The 6,201-nt window shown below is 44.1% G+C and overlaps 1 non-coding gene across 1 annotated transcript; it reads left to right on the top strand.

Annotated features, from left to right (window-relative positions):
* Window positions 1-1,343: 1,343 nt before the first annotated feature.
* Window positions 1,344-1,417, top strand: TRNAT-CGU. Its single transcript has one exon. It is a non-coding gene; the product is annotated as a tRNA-Thr (tRNA).
* Window positions 1,418-6,201: the final 4,784 nt, after the last annotated feature.

The raw sequence follows: 6,201 nt of genomic DNA, 5'->3' as shown, positions 1-6,201 counted from the left end.
CTTCTACCTAGTTGTGTGCATAGAACTCCTGTCAGCACCTGGCACATAGTAGGCTTGAGAGTACCCCTGTTGGGTCGTCTGGGTGGCTCAGCCATTAAGCTCAGTCGTTAAGTCTGCCTTTGGCTCAGGTCATGCTCTCAGGGTCCTGGGATCCCGCCAGCATTGGGCTCCACGCAGACATGGGGCTCACTGCTCAGCAGGGAGTCTGCTTCTCCCTCTCCCACTCCCCCTGCTTCTGTTCCCTCTTTCTCAAATAAATAAATAAAAATTTAAAAAGTACCACTCCTGTTGGGCAGTGCTTCACTGTACATGTTGGCACTCCAGTTGCACTTCTGGGACTGAAATGTACGCGGTCCTTATCATAAACGGTGCAGCTAAGTAGAATGCAGAAATGCCAGGACGCCTGGTCCCTTATGATTTGGGCGTGCTGTCTTCCGCACTCGGTAAAGTGTCGTCCTAGTCATAGAGGATTGCCAACGTAAATTTAAAAGTGACCATCCTGGTTTGCAAGACACTAAGTTTATACTCACTACAAAAACATTCTGAGCTGGATGGAAGATAGGAACGCCGAATATTTGGCTCAAGAAAGGAGTTAAAGAAGACTCTGCGATCCAAAGGCCTCAGCCCCCCAGAGCTCCTGGTAGCCCTGCGGGGGTAAACACAGAACTCGTCGCTGTTGCATTGTAACCGGGCAGCGGGACCTACTAGTTTTGGTGAGCCCCTTATCCTAACCCAGGGCAGAAAACTTGGGTGCAGCCGTCGAAGAAGCGCGCTTCATGTAGGGGCTGGGCAATCAGGAGAGCGTATTCAGCTCCCCAAGTTGAGGCTCCACGGGGAGGACACAGGAGAGCAGCCCCTGCGAACAGCAGGACCAAGGGCGGCCGCCGCGAGCCCCTGCCCTCCCGCACCTCCGTCACCCTCTGCGGCGCGGGTGGGCTCCGTCCGGCGCTGCCAGGCCCGGGGGCCGACGCAGCGGGCGGGCCAGGGGCCCCGCAGCGAGCGCCCGCCGCGGATGCCGCCGCGCCCCGAGGCCGAGCCGGCCGGAGGCGCTGGGCGCCGGCGGTCGGGGTTTGCTCTGCGCGCTCGGACCGCCGGAAGCGCCGGGCGCCGGCGGGAGTTGTGGGGGCTCCGCCGCGAGCGCGGCCCGCGCCCACCCGCTCGGAGGTCCGGCCGCTGCGGCCGCGCGGGCCCCCGGAACTGCGCGAGGCCAGGGCGCGCGCCCGCGTCTCCACCGCCGCGTCCCGGTCCCGCCGGGCCGCGCGATCCTGCGCGCCGGAGCGGGCGCGGCCTGTCGCCGGGTGCAGGGCCGCTGATCAGGAAAGCGCCTTCCCCGGGCGCCGGCGGGCTCCGTGGCTTAGTTGGCTAAAGCGCCTGTCTCGTAAACAGGAGATCCTGGGTTCGACTCCCAGCGGGGCCTGCGGGGCTTTTTTCGTTGCCTTTTTTTTTTTTGTCAATTTATTCAAACTTTTTAGTCTGAAATCAGCTTAACCTCAGTATCAGGTCTACTGCTTGGGAGCTCTGATCTCTGCGACCTCTCATTACAGCTGCATTCGCGATGATTCTCTGCCTCTCCACTGGTGATTTACCATATGGTTCTGCTGTGGGTGTTCAAGATCAATCGTAGACAGAATTTCTAAAATAAAACTGGACAATTTTTAATTCGTTTAAAAACAGATTCTGCTGGTTTTCCAAACTCAAGCCATCTACTTACATCATACATAGATGAAAAATGGTTGCAATTTACTGAACACTTACTCTGTTTCACTTTGTGTATTTTCTCACATACCTTAAATCGCTAAAAATACTCATAAAAGTAAGCATTATTATGCACATGTTATGGATGAGAAAACAGAATCAGAGAGAAGCGAAGTAACTTGCCCAAATCACAGCTAGTAAATAAATAATCAAGCTAGGGTCTTAACCTAATATTTCTTAGTTCAAAGTCATGGTCTTGCATTTCAGATAATTTTATTTATAAAATCAAACAGTGTCCATATGCTTTAGAATAATAGTTCTTAAAATTGTATGGCACATGAACTCATTAGATTATCTGATGAAAACTGGCTTATAACTACCACCAAAAACAAAAGCAAAAAGCCAACAGACATATGGATAAATTTTATATATTCTTTCAAGATGTTCACTTACCTGGGAATGCAAGCTGGTGCAGACACTCTGGAAAACAGTATGGAGGTTCCTCAAAAAGTTGAAAATAGAGCTACCATACGATCCAGCAATTGCACTACTGGGTATTTATCCCAAAGATACAAATGTAGGGATCTGAGGGGGTACCTGCACCCCAGTGTTTATAGAAGCAATGTCCACAATAGCCAAACTATGGAAAGAGCCCACATGTCCATCAACAGATGAATGGATAAAGAAGATGTGGTATATATATACAATGGAATATTATGCAGCCATCAAAAAAAAAATGAAATCTTGCCGTTTGCAACGACATGGATGGAACTAGAGGGTATTATGCTAAGAGAAATAAGTCAATCAGCAAAAGACAGGTATCATATGATCTCACTCATATGACGAATTTGAGAAACGAGAGAGGATCATAGGGGAAGGGAAGAAAAAATGAAATAAGATGAAACCGGAGAGGGAGACAAACCATAAGAGACTCTTAATTATAGGAAACAAACTGAGGGTTGCTGGAGTGGAGTGAGGTGGGAGGGATGGGGTGGCTGGGTGATGGACATTGGGAGGGTATGTGCTATGGTGAGCGCTGTGAATTGTGTAAGACTGATGAATCACAGACCTGTACCCCCAAAACAAATAATACATTATATGTTAATTAATTGAATAAAGATGCTCATTGACCTCCTAGGTTCTTGGGTGCCCATGAACCACTGAAAAAAAATCTTTGACTTTCATAAAGTAATACATTAAATAAAAATGGGCATTAAGCAAACATAAGGTATTATGGGGAGATATTTTACTTCTTGATGTTATTTTTTATAGGATTCTTAATCCCTCTTCTAAGTAGACTTAAATTAGGCCACGAGAGGCAGACATCTGGTTAGAGTTGTCATGACTCTGGGCCAGCATGCCGATTTCAAGACAGTACACTTCTGGATCTGTGACCACTGAAATGAATTCTGGAGGAATTCTGCATGCACAAACAACTCTAATAGCTGGACCCAAGAAGTAGATCTACCTTCATCTCTTTTAGCTGACAGTTATGAAGTTCATTCATTCCCTCAGTTATTTAAAGAATTATGTATTGTATGCCTACTTCTCCAAAATACGGAAAGGTAAGCTCGGCAGTTCTGGGCTCCACCTCAAAGGAGATAAGAGCTTAGCGGGGAAGGAGGAGGAGATGGAAATCAATTACATGATCACCAAGAGAAAGAAAATGTCATGGCTATGATAAATGCTACAAAAATAATGACTAAGATTTAGGAGAACATACGCAAGAGATTTCACTTAATCAGGGAAGTCAGAGAAGGAGAGACTTGAGTTGTAAAGAAAAGGAAGAATTATGTGGGAAAGAGGTAGAGCATAGAGTCGTCCCGCAGAGGAAACCAGGCAGGGCGCATAGGACTGAAGGAAGGCCAACATAGCTAGAGCAGAAAGGGTGCACACAAGCAGGATGAGAAATGAGGCTGGAAAAGGATAGGGCTAAGGACGGGCTTTCATCCGCCATGTTGGGGTGTTTGAACTTTATACCAAGAGCAACTACAGTGTATGTGGGAGTTACCATGAACGCACAATCATTCTGAAAAACCACTAACCAAGACAAAGAATGTGAAATTTCAGATTTATTTTCCTAAGTTATTTATTTTCTTTTTGGAAGATAGATTTAAAATGAAAAAATATATATATTTTAAGCAACCTAACGGAGGTGCAGAAAGCATAAATGTAAGACATAATCAAAGGGAATTGGCATCAAGTTTTAGGGGAAAAATTCCCCAGATTGAGGAAGCTTATTTCTACAGCTCCCAGGAGGTATTGCTCGAAAATGACTCCTTTTCAAGATGTTTTTGGAATGATCTTTGGCAGAAAAAAAAGTAGATATATCCATTCCCTCTGCTTAATTATAGAGCAGTAAGGAACAATCCTATCCTCTTTCTCTCTTTACTTAATAGGTGAACCTACTGATGTATTCCTGAGCATGCATTTGTGCTAATGGGGAGTTCTCTTTGGAAATTCACTCTCCATTCTGTTTCTTATTGGATGTTCCTAACTGTTTGATGTCAGAGAATTTGGAGGTCAGGTCTTCTAAGTTTTTTTTGGTTTTGGTTTTTTGGGGGTTTTTTTGGCTTTGTTTTGTTTTGCTTTTGTTTTGGTTCTGCGCTCCGAAAGGGGTTATCTAAGGTGCCTTAATGGAGCTTTGCCATCTCCTCAAACTCAGCCAAAAGTTGAATCGGTTTCTTCATAATGCAAACTTTGTAAGATTCTGCACTGGGCATAAATTAACAAGTGAATTCAGTCCAGAGATGTTTTCCTCTGTCTGGGGAAAGCAGTATTCACTCAATGGATCAAATTGTTGTTGTAAAAAATAAAATCTGTGTTCCTGTAAGTGCAGAGAAAAGGCTAGTATTTAAGTGACTGAGCACAGAAGGAAGGGAGCACGGAGTTTGGGGTGACAAAGGCATAGCATGTCCAGACCTGCCATTAACCAAATGTGGAATGTTGTTAGGTGACTTGACTATTCTAGTTTATATTTCATTCTTTTACTTTTCTTTTAACTATTACTTTTTTTTTTTTTTAATAGAGAGACAGCACAAGTAGGCAGAGTGGCAGGCAGAGGGAGAGGGAGAAGCAGGCTTCCCGCTGAGCGTGGAGCCCGATGCGGGGCTCGATCCCAGGATCCTGGGATCATGACCTGAGCTGAAAGCAGCCGCTTAGCCGACTGAGCCACCCAGGCGCCCCTTAACTATTACTTTTAAAGTAATTTTATTTTTACAGAAAAGTTACAAGAATAGAACAAAGAATTCCTACTTACCCATCATCCAGATTTCCCAAATATGAACATTTTATCTCATTTAGTTTACCCTATTATTATATATATATATAAAATTTTTGGTGGCTCATTGGAGAGGAAGTTGTAGACCGTGATGGTCCTTTACCTGTAAATACTTCAGTGTATGTTTCCTAATAATAATATTCATTTACATAACTGCAGCCTAATTATCAAAATCAGAAATTAACATTGATATAATATCATTATGTAATAAACAGGGCTTATTCAGACTGTTAATTGTCCCTGTAATGTCCTTTTAGAAACTTTCTTATTCTATTTTGGTAAAAACACTTGACCATGAGATCTCTTCTCTTAACCAACCTTTTTTTTTTTTTTTTAAGATTTTATTTATTTATTTGACAGAGAGACACAGCGAGAGAGGGAACACGAGCAGGGGGAGTGGGAGAGGGAGAAGCAGGCTTCCCGCGGAGCAGGGAGCCCGACGCGGGGCTTGATCTCCCAGGACCCCGGGATCATGACCTGAGCCGAAGGCAGACGCTTAACCGGCTGAGCCACCCAGGTGCCCTTAACCAATCTTTTTTTTAAGTAGACCCTACCACCAGTGTGGGGCTGGAACTCACCACTCCAACATCAAGAGTCACACACTCTAGAGACTGAACCAGCCAGGCACCCCATCTTAACCAGTTTTTAAGTATACCATACATTATTGTTGACTGTAGGTACAATGTTTTACAGGAGATCTTTAGAGTTTATTCATCTTTGACTGAAACCTTATGCCCCATGATTAGTAACTCCCTCTTTCCCCCTCTCCTCAACCCCTGGTAACCTCCATTCCACTCTGATTCTATGAATTTGACTATAGTAGACACCTCATGTAAGTGGAATCATGCAGCATTTGTCTTTTTATGACTAACTTATTTTACTTAGCATCATGTTATCAAAGTTCATCCATGTTTTACATATTATAAAATTTCCTTCTTTTTAAAGGCTGAATAGTATTCCCGTGTATGCCCATATCACATTTCCTTTATCTACTGATCTATTGACATTTAGGTACGTCTCACGTATTAGCTACTGTGAATAGTTCTGCAGTGATGATCAAAAGAGTACTAATGCCTCTTCTGGATCCAGATTTCAATTATTTTAGATAAATACCCACAATTTGGGTATTGTGGATTGTGGGATTATATGCTAGTTCTATTTTTAATTTTTTAAGGAAGCGCCATTCTGTTTTTTATAGCTGATGCACCATTTTGCATTCCAACCAA

The sequence above is a fragment of the Mirounga leonina genome, unplaced genomic scaffold (assembly GCF_011800145.1).
Source record: "Mirounga leonina isolate KUSES-001 unplaced genomic scaffold, KU_Mleo_1.0 Mir_366, whole genome shotgun sequence".
NCBI classification, from domain to species: domain Eukaryota; kingdom Metazoa; phylum Chordata; class Mammalia; order Carnivora; family Phocidae; genus Mirounga; species Mirounga leonina.
This window is presented reverse-complemented; position numbering and strand designations above follow the sequence as displayed.